The 16,145-nt window shown below is 38.5% G+C and overlaps 1 non-coding gene across 1 annotated transcript; it reads right to left on the bottom strand.

Moving 5' to 3' along the window:
- Positions 1-8,607: 8,607 nt before the first annotated feature.
- On the bottom strand, positions 8,608-8,714 carry LOC143862779 (small nucleolar RNA R71). Its single transcript, XR_013240488.1, has one exon. It is a non-coding gene; the product is annotated as a small nucleolar RNA R71 (small nucleolar RNA).
- Positions 8,715-16,145: the final 7,431 nt, after the last annotated feature.

Genomic DNA, 16,145 nt, shown 5'->3' with positions numbered 1-16,145 from the left:
TCATTGGCAAAGCAAAACGAAAGAACAAACACAAGCAATCGCACAAAGATTTATATGGTTCGGCAAAGCCTGCCTCCACGACAGAGGCAACGAGAAAATCCACTATAGGAACATGAGATTACAAGAGAAGATCGTTGTCTCTCACCAAAAACCCCTAGAAACCCTAGCACACCCTTTTTTTCCCCTTTTGAGCACTCAACCCTTTTCTTTTGTACAAGAATACAAAAATAAGCCCTAAAACCCCTTTATATATAAAGCGGGCCAAAACTTACTCTTATCGGGCCGAACTCACTTAAAAATGGGTCAGGCCAAATAAATGGACCGCATCCAGGCCGCACATAATATTGTGGACGCCAACCGTGTTGAATTGAAGACACCCAACTGAACAAATCTCCACCTTGGTTTGAATTCTCTCTCTTCAATCACCTCTGCAACAGCCCCCTCGGGGCACTCGCAAGCTGCTAACACCAACTAAGTCCAAGCTATGCTTGAACTTAGCCATAGGGATAGCCTTGGTCATCATGTCTGCTTGATTCTCCGCAGATCCAATCTTTTTCACATCAATCTCTCTCTCAAACACAACTTTTTGAACAAAGTGGTACCTCACATCTATATTCTTCGTTCTCTCACTGTACATCTGATTTTCGGTCAGATGGTTAGCAAATACACAATTGTAGACTCCTTTGGCAATCCTAAGTCACCAAGTAGCCCTCTCCTCAAAATGGCTTCCTTCACTGCCTCAGTCACAACCATGTACTTAGCCTTTGTGGTAGGCAAAGCATCAGTCTCATAGACTGTAATATGGCCTTCCAACTAACAACACTACCACAAAGAGTAAGCACATACCCTGCCAAAGACCTATTATCAAGATCACTTGTCATATCTGAATCCACATACCCACAAATATTTCTGCCAATATTGCTACTCTTGTCAAACATCAAACTGACATCTGAAGTATCACGCAAGTACTGAAGTATCCACTTCACAGCCTGTTAGTGCTCCTTTACCGGGTTCCCCATGAACCTGCTAACAACACTAACTCGCATGTGAAATGTCAGGGTGTGAAAACCATAGCATACATGATACTGCCAACTGCACTAGCATATGGAACGCATAACATATGCTCCACCTCTTCCTCGATCTGTGGTTATAAAGCTGATGAAAGTCTAAAATGGGCAGCAAGTTGCGTACTCACAGGCTTACACTTCTGCATAGCTAAATGCTATAGCACTTTTTCATTGTATTTCTGTTGTTACAAATACAACTTGCCTACTTTCCTATCCTTCCATATTTCTATTCCCAAAATCTTCTTTTGCCACAGAAAAGTCTTTCATCTCAAACTCGTCACTAAGTTTGGCTTTCAAGTTGTTGATTTCTAACATGTCTCTGGCAGCAATGAGCATGTCATCAACATACAACAAGTATATAAACCTCCAATCTGAGAGCCTCCTCAAATATATGTAACTGTCATGCTCACTACTTATGTAACCATTACTAAGGATGAAAGTGTCAAATCACTTGTACCACTGTCTTGGCATCTGCTTCAGGCCATACAAGGATTTCTTCAAACTCCAAACATGGTCCTCTTTTCCCTAGATAACAAACCCCTCTGGCTGACGCATGTAAATATGCTCTTCTAACTCACCATGCAGGAAGGCTGTCTTGACATCAAGTTGATCGCATTAGCTTGTTCAACATTTCTTTATTAGAATAGAGTTTACCTAGACCTTCCAACTCATTTATGATGTTAGAAAATCGAGTATAGATTTCGAAAATCAATTCATCATCTTTCATCTTGAATTTTTCAAAATCACTTACAAGTAGGTTTACATTAGTAATTTTCAAGCTTCTGAAGAAAAATGTGTCCAAACAGTGGAACTCTGAATGTCAGCAAGCCTTTGAAAAGATCAAAGAATATTTGTTATCAACTCCAGTTTTATCACCAGCAGTCCCTGGTCGGCCATTTCTCCTGTATCTTTCAAATACGTATACGTCTCTCGGATGCATGTTGGCGCAAGAAGATCCAGAGACAAGAAAAGAAATGCTAGTTTATTATCCCAAGAAGAAGATGTTAGATTATTAACTAAATTATCTCAGCAATGAATGCCTTCCAATGAACATAATTGGTACCATTGAAGAATGGCAGCCTAGATTTACATTGACCTTCCAAGATTTGGGAAGAAGAGGTTGCCATGGATCTTTGTCTCTTTTAGATTTTGAAATCAAAATCTATATGTTAGAGCATTTGCTCTGATACCAAATGAAATCCCAAAGGCAACCAAAAGTAGGGTGAATTGGGTAATTAAAAATTTGCCAAGTGTGAATTACTTTTTGAAAAACAACTTTACCCTTGTTAATTTGAACTTTAAAACAAGCAAAGTTAGATATTACCCATCACCAAGATAAGAGAGGAAGGATTGAATCATCCATAATAGATGCCAAGTTTAAAGTGGTTCTGTCTATTCCAAAGATCTACTCCACTCTTCCAAGTTTATCTCCTTGGGCTCTTCCACTTTTTGGACTCCGCACAACGGCTGGATCCGAGGCCTCTTTACAATCTTGAGTCTTGAAACTCTCTAAGGGTGACAACCCTTCTTTACAAGTGTTTGAAGATGAAAGAAAGAGTCTCTTGTGCCTCTTAGTCAGCAAATAATACAATGATAACACTCTCATAAAATTCAAAAGATTACAAATATCGTAGCTCAAATCCTCTTAAAAATAAAGCAGTGAAGTCAAGGCTCGAGAGGGTTCGTGAGGTATTTAATGCCAAATTAATGAATCACAAGTTGTTTGTAGGCTTGTTGAGTGATAATTAATGGTTGGAAGTAGAATAAATGGGGAAGGAGAGGCATTTATATAGAGAAAGTTAAAAGCTAGCTGTCTTTTGACTTCCAACGGTTAGTTTGGAAGTCTCTCGGAAGCCACTCGGAAGCCCGACGAACCAGCCATTACAAAAATAAAAAACTGGAAATACTGTCTTCGGGTGCCCCAAGATTTTTCTCGAGCACCGACCGGGCGCCCGAACTGAGCTTCGGTCATCTCTGAGTATTTGGGCCTCTCGGATAAGTTCTACCCTTTATATTCGGGTGCCCAACCCTCAAACTTCGGGCATCCAAACAAACCATTTTTACAACTTTCTTTTAAATACTTGTTCAATCTTTTTAGGGTTCCTCTAGTGATTCCTTAGGGTGTGTTATGCCTATTTAAGATGTTATTTGAGCTTGGAATACCACTAAGACTTATGGAGGGTTGAGTTACATTCTAAAATGTGAAAACACATCCTAGGTCTAAGGGTCTTCAACTTGTGAGCCTTGAATGCTTTGGACTTATAATCTTCATAAGGTTGTTCTCTCTCTCTCCCTCTCTCTCTCTCTCTCTCTCTCTCTCTCTCTCTGTGTGTGTGATTCATCGTCGACAGTTCTTTGACACTCCTTGATGTGCTTGTCATGAGGCTTTCCATTTGAGTTGCTTGTGGAGTAATTTCGTATTGACATGAACTTGATCCACAATACTAACAAGCAAATTGCTAGATATACGGGTTTGGGATCAATCAATACACGGGTGATCGTTGAACCATTGGGCATACAGGGAGTGTTGAGAGCTTTCATGTAATAATACTCTCTGACTGGGGGTATTTCAGCCCTTCTATGTACAACACCCACATGCGCATATTAATATATATATATATATATATATATATATATATATATATAAAGCAGTTCCTACACACATGTGTAAATAAGTTATCTACACACTAGCTTAAAATACAGTGGGGGCCACATTATTTGGGTGATCCAAACCATTCATTTTTAAGGCCCTCACATAGATAGGGTGTCCACAAAAAATCAGATCCATAGGATCATCCTAACCATTCGAACTGTGGAGGCAGAAAATGGACTAATTTGTGAAGGTTTAAAGACATCCATTTTACCTCCACAAATCGTAGGGTTGGGATGATATATGGATCTGATTTTTTTGTAGACACCCTATCTATGTGAGGGCCTTTAAAATGGATGGCTTGGATCACCCAAACAATGTGGGCAATGATAAATTCGGACCCCCTTTAGGATTATTTGCACCCCTTTAACATGATTTGGCGTTAAAAAGCGATAAGTCTGCCACACATGTGACAAAGAGTACAATTATATTCGTTAGTAATCTCAGCATGAAATGTGTGAAAAGCATGAAACCTCAGAACAGTCTTGAATTAAAAATAGCTATATCATACGAGAAATATCATCAACAAAAACAATAAAGTATATATATCCAAAAAGGGACATAGTCCGCGAGGGACTCCATACATCTAAATGTATCAAATCAAAAGGACGCGAGACTTGACTAACAACCATAGAAGGAAAATACACACGACGGTGCTTTCCTAGTTCGCAAGACTCTAGTGAAACGACTGAATATGACAAGAAGTAATAGATGATTGTCGAAGCTTCTGGATGGAGGGGTGGCCGAGACGGCAATGCCACTACTAAGGATCGACAAAGCTATTGAAAACGGCACGAGGAGGATCATAGTCAAGGCGATAGAGTCCATCCACCTCAAGACCCGAACCAGTCATCCTCCTAGTCGAGAGCTATTAAAAAACACAATAAGGGAAAAAAGAGACGGACCAGTTAAGACTTTTTTGTAATTTGGCCAACAACAATTTAATTAAACAGAGACTTAGAAACATGAATAACTGAGGACATAGTAAGGCCAGAATAGGGAGAAATAACCCCAAGATCAGGAATGGGAGCAGTGGTCCCATCAGTAAGAGTGTTAGTATGAGATGCAAAGGGAAATGGCTTAAACGAACTATGGGAAGTAGAATTACCCTTCATGGGATTCGAGGTCCCGGAATCAATAATCCAGGAGCTAGAGGTAGTGAGAAGAGAAGCAGGTGAACTACCATGCTGTGTCAAACCCGCAATAAGTGATCGACTGCTCGCACGCAGCCGCAGTAGGTACTCGCTGCTTTGTTCACCCCGGTTCGTCTCCACAAAGACCGGAAGCACACTTCTGGTCAGGAACGGGCCTGGGCAGAAAACCAAACCTGCTCAGAAACCCAGTTCACCAAAACTTGGGTACTCGCTGCGTGGTTCACCCCGGTTCGTCTCCACAAAGACTGGAAGCACACTTCTAGTCAGGAACGGGCCAGGGCAAAAAACCAAACCTGTTCAGAAATCCAGTTCACCAAAACTTGGGTACTCGCTGCTTGGTTCACCCCGGTTCATCTCCACAAAGACCGGAAGCACACTTCTGGTCAGGAACGGGCCCGAGCAGAAAACCAACCCTGCTCAGAAACCCAGTTCACCAAAACTTGGGTACTCACTGCTTGGTTCACCCCGGTTCGTCTCCACAAAGACGGGAAGCACACTTCTGGCCAGGAACGGGCTCGGGCAGAAAACCAAACCTGCTCAGAAATCCAAGAGCCTAAGCTCTAATACCAAGTGAAATACAAGTGTGACAACCCAAGAGAGGGTGAATTGGCTAATTAAAAATTTTAGGCTTAATTAGATGGATTATTAAAATCACTGTACCAATTAAGCACTAGTTAATATTCTAACCCCTTTTCAAATAAACATAGTAATGAGAGCTAGGATTTTCATCTTACTTTAGCATGCATTTACTAACCCTTGTTCAAATTAAAACATAAATATAAGTTAGGGTTAGAGTTTACCAATCACCATAAGTGCAAGAGAAGGAGAAGAAGAGGCAACCACAAGGCATAAGATTTATAGTGGTTCGGTCTATCACAAGACCTACTCCACTCTTCCAAGTTTATGTCCTTGGGATTCTCCACAAAAAATGAGGTTCTTCAATGGCAAACCTCTAAGCCGTACAAACGCCTTCTCCAACTTCCAAAGGGGACAAACCCTTTCTGCACGAAGTTTTGAGAGGGGACACACCCTCTTACAATGATTCTCCTTTCTTATGGGTCAAATCAGAGACCCTCTTACAATCAAGCTTCTCCTTCAAAGGCCGAAGTGAAAACCCTCTTCTAGATTCACCTTTCTTACCAAGCCGAATCGGAGTCCCTCTATAATGAAGAATAAATAAAAAGAAAACTCTCTTTGCCTCTTGATAGGCGGATTACAACTTTGATAGCTCACAATCACTCCAAAGAAAGATACATATGTAAAGCTTATGGAGTTCCTCTTGATAAGATGTGAAGATACAAGCTCAAAGAGGTATAGCTTTTGATAGAAAAGTTTAAGCTAAAAAAAGTAGGATTTGATCTTTCAAATTGTTCAAAAGCTTCATTAGATAGGTTTTTACGATGTATATATAGTTTATTTGAAAATATGACCGTTTGGGGGCAAAACTGTAAAGACAGGGTTGAAAAAGTCAACCTGCGTAGGCCCCAACGGCTAGTTTGCCGACCGCTGCGGTTGACCGAGCCATTGCGGTCGCCCACCCCTATCGGGCACCCTTTTTAATTTTCAAATTTCTTACCGTCGTGGTCGACCAGCCCCATGGCAGTCGCCTGGCGAGGACTACCTGTCCGCTCAAAATTTAAACTCAAAATCTATCCGTGATCGACTGACCCATGGCGGTCGCCCACCCAAACCCATGACGGAATGGTTCTGATTCCACAGAACCATTTTTGCGGTGGCCCGGTTCCCCTGGTCGACCGGCCCGCTCTTGTAATGCAAGTGCTGGATTTCCAGCCTTGCATCCGCGGTGGCCCGGGACACCCCGGTTGACCGGCCCTGTATAATAATTCATTTTAACTTTAAAAGATCAAGGAATTTTGGGACATGGTCTTTGGGCTTTAGTCATAGGTTTTCAAACACATTTTTTGGTGTTTTGATGATTTCCAAAGATGTAAAAATTTAGGTAAGAAAATCATTTGAAAACCTATTGAAAGTGTATTTTTCATAAAATCAAGAGGACTCTAAATTCAATCTAAAAATGTATACCATGTGCTTCTTGGATTGTATCAGCTCCTTTGCACTTTCTTGGAGGCTTGTGAGTGAACATCTTGAACTTTGTCTTGGCTTTTATGACTCCCTCTAATCTTCAATGCATGTTGTGAGGTACATGAGGTGTCACTAAGGCATGTTCAACTCCAAGCTCCTTCTTAACACTTGCTAGGAACTTGTGGGATCTTCATATTCGAGCTTCTTGACTTGAACATCTTCAAATGAGGATGTCTTCACTGTAGGTGCAGGCTCTTGGTTCCTTTGCTTCTTGATCCACAAGTCATGTGTTGAAATGAGTTGTGTAATGACGATTATGACATAAAAATCCTGTATATAACACAACATCTCAGAGCAACACATTGGTCCATAAATGCTAATCAATTTGGTTTGCTAGCATCAAAACAAGAAGGTAAGGTGAATGATTAACCCATCGGAACCCTTAGGCTTACATTGATGAACAAATATAAAAACTTATATAACTTTCGAAATTGGATAATGTATTTGATCAATTACTCATGAGCAATGACATCGATTGATCTTATTTCCCATAGACTATTTATCAAATATACAATCCAATACAAAATTGGTTTAATTAATTATTGAATCCAAACCCATGGTAGATTCTAACCCGAAGTAATCTTTTAATTGAATTAAGGCTTTTAAAATCAATTTCTAATTACTTTTGCAATTAATTTCCAATTCAATGTAGAATAGTTTTTCAATCGAATTTTCCAATCAATTTAGGCTTTTAGATTTTGGTCTTCTAATTAGGTTAAATAATTAATTAATAGAATTCCTTTAAGAATTGGTTCACTTTGTGTAAATATAAGGATTGAATTTGTAACCGTTTCTTAATTGTTTTCGATCCGTATCTATTTAGTTTATAAATTTAAATATATTGTTGGATCCGAGGTTGTAGTCCACGAAAATCCTGAGTACATTCCAGGCAACAATATATCATAAGTTTAGTTTCCAAATGGTGTAAGGGTAGAAATCACATTGTTCTCTTCCTTGAGTTCGACCCGTATCTACACGCGATCTGTGCACTTGCGGTTATTTAATATCACAATCAAGTTTTTGGTGCCGTTGCCGGGGAAGAGTTCGGTTACTTTAAAATTCTTATATTATTCGAAGTAATTTTGGTTAATTAGTTTAAATTAGTTGTTTGTTTACTTTGGTTTTTGGCCACTTCTTGTTCTAATTTGGCGATTTTTTGTATATGAGTGCAGGTTGGGTGCGGAACTCTGTCAACCGCTTGGAGAGAGTAATTCGATCAGAAACAGAGACGAACATTCAACCAATTTCAATTTCCATGGTGGAAGAGGAAGTTCCCAAAACCCTTCGCGATCGTTTCTATACTGTCCGAGTAGCACAACCTTCTTGTATTCGATTGCCAGCTGCTTAGGGCAATAACTTTGAGTTAAAATCGCAATTTATTACGATGCTCCCTCATTTTCTCGGGCTCCCTTATGAGGATGCCTATTTATTTTTACGAGAGTTTGAAGAGGTATGTGCCTTAATTAAACTACAGCAACTCACGGATGATACGGTAAAGTTGTAGTTTATCACCTTCTCCCTCAAAGAGGAAGCCAAAAAATGGCTTTATGGTTTGCACACAAACTCCATCACCACTTGGGAGTTGTTTATAGTAGCATTTCTTAAAAAGTTTTTCCCTTCACATATAACTAACAAATTAAGAAACGATATTCTTCAATTTAGGCAAAAACCTCATGAGTCATTTTCAAAATTTATGGAGAGATTCAAAGATCTACTCCAAGAATGTCCTCACCACGGTTTAGATACGTGGCACTTGTGCCAAATCATATATGAGGGGATCGATTTTCAAACCAAACAACTTTTAGAGTCCATGTGCCCTACGGGCTTCACATCCTATACGGATGACGACGAAGCTTGGAAGTTCTTGCTTGATTTGGCAGAAAAGACCTGTGAGTGAGAATCCACTCAAGAAAATGAAAGGGCCACATCAAGCAAGGGATTCCTCATAGAGGGTACTGTGGCCAAGGAGGCCCAATTGGATAGTCTTATCAAAAGACTAGGGGCTATAGTTGTAAAAGGACCCTCACAAGTAAATCAAATCAATCAAAGTGTCCCCATGTGCAATTGGTGCCAAGTTCCTGATCATGTCATGGAAGAATACCCAAATTTGTCAAAGTTCGATAATTCTAATGAGAATGTAAGTGCTATGTTTTCAAATAATCCCTATAGTTGCACTTACAATCCGGGATGGAGAAATCATCCAAATTTCTCTTGGAGCCAAGGGAGCTACCAAGGTGGGCCATCCAATTTCCAAGGTCAAGGCCAATTCGGCCAACCTAGGCCCACCTTTCCTCCCACTTATGTTCGGCCACCCCTAGCCACACCCTCATCCTTTCAAAACTCAATTTTAAATAATGTTTCAAATCAGCAACCACTGGGTTTTTAAAAACAAGGGAAGTCGGCCCGAATAGCTTCTTTGGAGAAAAGCATGGAACTTCTTATGAGTACCTTCATGACAAGCCAACATGACATGGAGAAACAAATTTCTCAACTCGCCACGGCTTTGCAGGAGAGGGAAAAGGGTAAGATGCCAAGTCAACCCGTTCTTAATCCAAGGAACATGAATGTGAATGTGAATCAACAGGTACCGCCAAATCAGTTAAATGCCATTCAACCAATTCCATCGCCACAAGAGCCCTCCAATCAATGTAATGTTGTGTATGCTTTAAGAAGTGGTCGAGAATATCAAAAGGAGGTCAGATCCGAACCCTTTAAAGATCATCAAGAGACAACCGAAGAAGTACGTAAAGACCCCCCTCACACAGGTTCGACTGCGGAACTGTAGACACCCCCATTTTGCTACGCTTTAAAAAGTAAAAGAGTCTGTAGTTTCATCGAGTCTTGAGTCGGTCTTCCATATTAGATTAGGTATTCTTGCATTTTAAGGTGAATTTCACCTCATTTTAGGAGTTTTGAAGTTGATTCGCAATCCTGAAAGTCTCTAGGGTGTTCCATTGTCCTCCGAAAGATGAATAATCAAGTTTCCAATCAAGTAGGAAAAACTGCTATTTTTTTTTCTCAGGATTTCACTCATTTTTGCCTATTTTTGCACCTCAGGGGTAATTTGGTCATTTCCAATGTGTTTCATTTGATCTCTAGAGTGTGTCTAAGGAGTCACGAGTCATTTCGTGAATTTTGAAAAACCTGCTAAATTTGGAATTTCTCAGGGGTTTCGCTTGATTTGAAAATTTTGTGTGTCGAGGGCATTTTGAGGGGATTCCAAGTGATCATGTTTGATATCACTCACCAAAAGAAGCAAACTTAAAAACTTTATATTTTTTAGGTTTGACCAAGATGACTTTCTATTTTTAACTTTCCCCTTTGGGGGCAATCCAATTTAAGGTCATTTTAGTCGCTTTTAGGTGCGTAATGATCAAACAGGGGCATTTTGGTCCAAAAGATTGTTTCTTCTAAAAGGGATGGTTCGACCATATGTCGAGGGTGCACCATAAATGTCATATGGGTTGGGTTCATCAATAAAAATTTTGAATTTAAAGGATTTTATTGAATTTTCATTGAAAAAACCCAAAATACATGTCATAAGGCACATTGGGCTAAAGCCCACAAGGTGGGGGACAATGTGGATGCACCCATGTGGGTCGGCCACATAAGTGGGCGCCCACATGGGGAGGCCACATGCAAAAACGTCCAACATGGGATGAGGTGGTTGGTGACATCATATTTGTTTTGAAAAAAATAATAAAGAAAGGAAGAGCTATAATTAGAAAGTGCTAGTATGGTCAGGTTAGTAAAATGATCATAACTTTTCACCTTCTCGTCCAAAAAATTTGCAATTATACTTGTTTCGAACGTCTTGAAAATATATACAACTTTATAATTTATAACGTTTCCTAAATCAGCCTTTAAATAGGTAAAGAAATGAGCTCAAACGATGGGCAGCCCTCTTTGGACGAAAATCATTCATAAAAGCTAGTTTCCTATGTGAGAATGCTTCTAGATTAATCTTGAAGGATCTCCATTGTGCAATTTAGCATTGCTTAGATTGCATGAAATAAGTTCAATATGAAAATCAAAGGATGAAAAAGTCAAAGCACAAATTGGAAACAAGCCAAAAGGAGAGAGCTCACATTGGAAACTTCCAAATTCACTCAAACTTAGCATTGTGCCTATAAAAGCAAACCCACCCAAGACTTTTCTTCTCTTGGAAAACATCCCACCTTGTCTTCCCCCTCTAGAAAATTTCTTCCCCCATTGTGGTATTCTTGATCATCTTCTATTACTTGTTTTTCTTCAAAGCACACTTGGATTTCTTCGTCTCTTCTTCAACAAACGTCAAAATCGGATTATATTGGGCGATCTTTGGGGTTTTCTTTTGCGTATACAAGTTGTGACAAAGCGTATATCTTGAATTTACATACCTTAAAGACAAGGAAAGCGATCAACGGTTAGTATCTTATTCTATGTAATCTAGAACTAGTAACATGTTAGAGGTGTCTTTTCTTTGTTTTCTTCATGGGTTTTTGTAGAGAATTTCATGAGAGGTTGTCTTGCATGATTTAATATGATTTATGATGGTCAATTTACTTTATTACTGATTTTGGTGGAAGAAGAACCATGTTACATATGAAAAATTGAATGTTTAACCAATTAGGGTTTTAAGTAGTCTTTGAATCTATTTACAAAGCAAGTGTTTCAAATCTAAGGATTTTTCGCAAAGTTATATTTTGTAAGTGTCAATTAGATTTAAAAACCAATATAAATAAAAAATTTCCAATAAAATTTATTTATATTGATGGCTTTAAAATTCGATCAACCGATTAGGGTTTCAAGTAGTTTTTAAGTCGATTTACAAAGCAAGTGTTTCAAAACCAAGGATTTTTCGCAAAGCTATATTTTCTGAGTTTCAATTGGGATAAAATAACACTAGAAATTTAAAAGTTCCACTAGAATTTATTTATTTTGATGACTTTAAAATTCGTCCAAACAATACCTGCAAAAAAAAATTTGACGAATAAAACTTCGTTCATGTATCTAAACAATTCAAAATTGGACGAAATTTTATTCTTAGTAGTCTTTTAATATTAAAATATCATACAAAAGTTTCCATAATATTTTGAGTTCATTTATTATATTTACTAGAATTTTTTAATAAAAATTACTTATTTTCACATGTATTAAGGAGATACCATCAAATGAACTCCTCGAAAGCTGAAATTTTGTAGTAAGATGAATTGGCGCCGAAAAATCATATTATGAATTTTTTGGATTTGTTGTGCATGTTTTGATATTTGTTATGATTTATCGTTGAATCGGACAAAACATAAAAAAATATATTTAAAATAGTAAATTTAAGAGAGAATGTGTGAAATTTCTGTTGTGGTTTTATATTACTGTGAGAATATTATATTGATAATGTGGAATGATTGGAGATTGTTTGCTATATGTTGCTGTGTAACAGTATCAATCTGGTCTGATTTTGTTAAAATCATTAAAAATTCACTTTAATTCTAAAAATCGCGAAAAGTTCCAGAATATATGTAATCCTTAAGTCATAAATCATTAAGTTCCTTCATAACTGGCTAATCTAGGTCATTTTAGATGAGAGGGTTGTATTCATAATCGTTTCTTCATTGCGATCAACCCTTGACTTTTTAGCATCTAAATCTAAATATATTGTTGGCTCCGAGGACTTTGTCCACGAAAATCCTGAGAAAATACAAGGCAACAGTGTATCATGATTTATTTACGGAACTGTGTAAGGGTAGAAAGCACGATTCCCTTCCATGAATTCAATCTATGTAGGGAAGTAACTAACCCTTAGAGCCTTATATTGTTCTAAATTTTAGGTGTTAGGAACCCTTAAAAGAATTAAAAATCATTAACCTAATAATTTGGGTTGGGTAAACCCATGTTCAAGTCAATCTTGGAACCGTTGGATCACGGTCCCACCTCGTAGGAACCTTTAGAGCCGCTTTAGGAACATTTACGTCACGTTGTGTTCTAAGTTTTAGGGTGTCCTAGAGTTAGGAGTCCAGTTTCATCATGGCCGATTGCTATTATTAACAATTGACCTTTAGATTAGTTTCACTCGTTAACCCTCTTTTTCCTGTAGGACAAGCCTAGTTAACCTAGGATGTAGGACCCACCTGCATTAGTTTAGGGAGCGTCTTGTACTTAGATAGGGCTATATAGCATCTTAGATGGAGTCCTAGGATAACAAAAATCTACTCAACTTGAACTAAATAATCTCTCTTAAACTGTCAAAACAGTCAGTCCAGTCTAGATCGATGTCCTCGATGTCTTAGGCATGTAGCTTAGTTTAGGCCACCAAACTACGTCGACTCTGATCCCAGTGAGGCTTGGGTACGTAGGCAGCTTGGATGCTTGATGGCATATCAATCACGAGTCGGCCCCACACACAATCAGTGGGGTTTTTTAGGGTAGTTTTTATTTTCTTTCATCATTTAAAACCTTAAATTAAAATTGATTAAATCACTTAGGACTTTTTCCCAAATTCAAAATTTAGGAGAACTTTCACATAGATTGAATCCAAACGAATTAAGAAAATCAAGATACACATTAGGAAATACATTAAAATTAGATCTTGGGATGCATGTCATATAGTTCACAAATTAATATAGAGTTAAATGAGCCATTTAAAAGAAATTCAAGAGAGTTAACTTTTGGAATTGAAGACCGGATTATCGGGCAAGAATGGTGCATGTGGTGGTAACTCCCCATACCTTCCATTCTCGTAATCAGGTAACGAATCTAGATTTCTGGTCACTTATGGGTCCTAGACCTCTCATCTAGGTGGCGACTCTGTCATTCTCTTTTGTGTGAAATTTGGATTGCTTTAGTGATCCTAAGTTTACGGAAAAGATTAATTTAATCAATAATAAACGGCACACGCCATACGCGTGGGTACGAGAGACTGAGAGTGGGATGCGGCCGCGCCGCCCCTCTCGCGGGATCAGGTCCCACAGGACCCCAAAAAGGTAAGTGAAGAGCAAGTAGTTTCACCACCGGAGAAAGAAAATGTGTCTAAGGCTCCTTTTCCAAGGAGACTTGCCATTAATAAGAAGGTGGATGTTATGGATAAGATTTTAAATATGTTTAAACAAGTGTAAATTAATATTCCTTTGTTAGATGCGATTTTACAGGTTCCTACTTATGCCAAAGTTTTGAAAGATTTGTGTACTCAAAAGCGCACAACTAATGTGCCCAAGAAGGCTTTCTTGGCCGCAAACATAAGTTCCATTTTATCTCAACAAATGGTGGCTGTCGTAGCCTGGTCGACCGCTGCGATCGAGCAAACTAGCCGTTGGGGCATTTTCTACTTGACTTTTTCAAGCCATTTATTTATAGTTTTACCCCAAACGGTCATATTTTCAAATACTCTATGTATACATAATTAAAACCTATTTCTACAAGCTTTTGAACATTAGAGAAAGATCAAATCCCATTTCTCTTTGAGCTTCAACATTTTATTTCAAAAGCTAGAAAACCTCTTTGATCTTCCATTTCTACATATTATCAAGAGGCACTCCATAGAGCTTTTATTTGTTTATTTCTTGGACTGAATGTGAGCTTATAATGTTGTAATCCGCCTATTAAGAGGCAAGAGAGTTTTTATCTTTATTTGTTCTTCATGTGAGGGTCTCCTCTTCGGCCTGTAAAGAAAGGTGAAGACAAGGGTCTCCGATTCGGCCCGTGAAGAAAGGTGAATCATGTGCAATGGTTTGATTCCCTTGTCAAGGCTTCGTACAAGGGGCTTCATATTGGCCCTTTAGAATGGAAAAGCAAGGGTTTGTTCCCTTTGGAGATGAAGGAGTCGGGTGTAAGGCTTCATCATTTTAGTGAAGATCCCAAGGAGATAAACTTGGAATAGTGGAGTAGGTCAAGTTGTGACCGAACCACTATAAATCTTGTGCCTTGTGGATGCTTGCTCTTTTCTCTCTCTCTCTCTCTCTCTCTCTCTCTCTCTCTCTCTCGCATGTGTGGTGATTGGTAATCTCTAACCTTACTTATGTTTATGCTTTAATTGAACAAGAGTTAGTGAATGCATTTAAGTTAAATGTCTAAACCCTAAATTGCATTATAATATCTATTTGAACAAGGGTTAGCTAAATGTGTATGATTAGAAAGTCTAAACCCTAGATTTTATTGATATACCTATTTGAACAAGGGTTAGACTAATTAGTGCTTAATTAATTAGATTAATTTTTAATCTCCCTTAATTAAGCCTAAAATTTCTAATTGATCAATTCACCCCCCTTCTTGGACTGTCACGCCTGTATTTCACAGACCTAACCTCTACTCAAGAGGAGGAACTCATTAAATTAATAAAAGATAATAAGAAAGCCATAGGTTGGACAATGACCGACATTAAAGGAATTAGCCCTTCGACTGTGCAACACCATATCAACTTCATTGAGGGTTCCAAACCATCAAGGGAAGCTCAACGAAGGGCTAATCCTGTGATGAAGGAAGCCATCCAAAAAGAGATCCTGAAATGCCTTGATAATGGGATCATATGTTCCATTTCGGATAGCCAAGTCCCGTCCAAGTACTGCCTAAGAAGTCGGGAGTCACAGTTATACAATCCGCCACCAATGAACTCATACGTACTAGTATTCAAACGGGGTGGCAGGTTTGTATAGACTACCAAAAGCTTAATGCCGCCACTTGGAAGGACCACTTTCATTTGTCTTTTATTGATCAAATGTTAGAAAGGTTAGTAGGTCACGAATATTATTGCTTTCTAGATGGCTATTCCAGTTATAATCAAATTCTCATAGCTCCTGAAGATCAAGAAAAAACAACATTCACATGCCCCTTTGGAATGTTTTCTTATAGACGCATGCCTTTTGGGTTATGCAATGTTGCGACAACTTTCCAAAGATGCATGATGAGTATCTTCTCGGATATGGTAGGGACTTTCCTTGAGATTTTTATGGATGTTTTTTCAATTCATGGCTCCACCTATGCCGAATGTTTACATCACTTAAAGTTGGTCTTAGAAAGGAGTAGGGAAAAGAACTTGGTCCTTAATTGGGAAAATTGTAATTTTATGGTAAAAGAGGGTGAAATTCCGATAGGCAATCCAAGAGGGGGGTGAATTGGCCTAATTAAAAATTTATAGAATTAATCCCAATTTAAAAACTAATTAATTAATTAATCCAATTAATAAGTTAAATCAAACAAATC

The sequence above is a fragment of the Tasmannia lanceolata genome, unplaced genomic scaffold (genome assembly GCF_043159265.1).
Source record: "Tasmannia lanceolata isolate RefF3 unplaced genomic scaffold, GAP_Taslan_0.1 ptg000037l, whole genome shotgun sequence".
NCBI lineage: Eukaryota > Viridiplantae > Streptophyta > Magnoliopsida > Canellales > Winteraceae > Tasmannia > Tasmannia lanceolata.
This window is presented reverse-complemented; position numbering and strand designations above follow the sequence as displayed.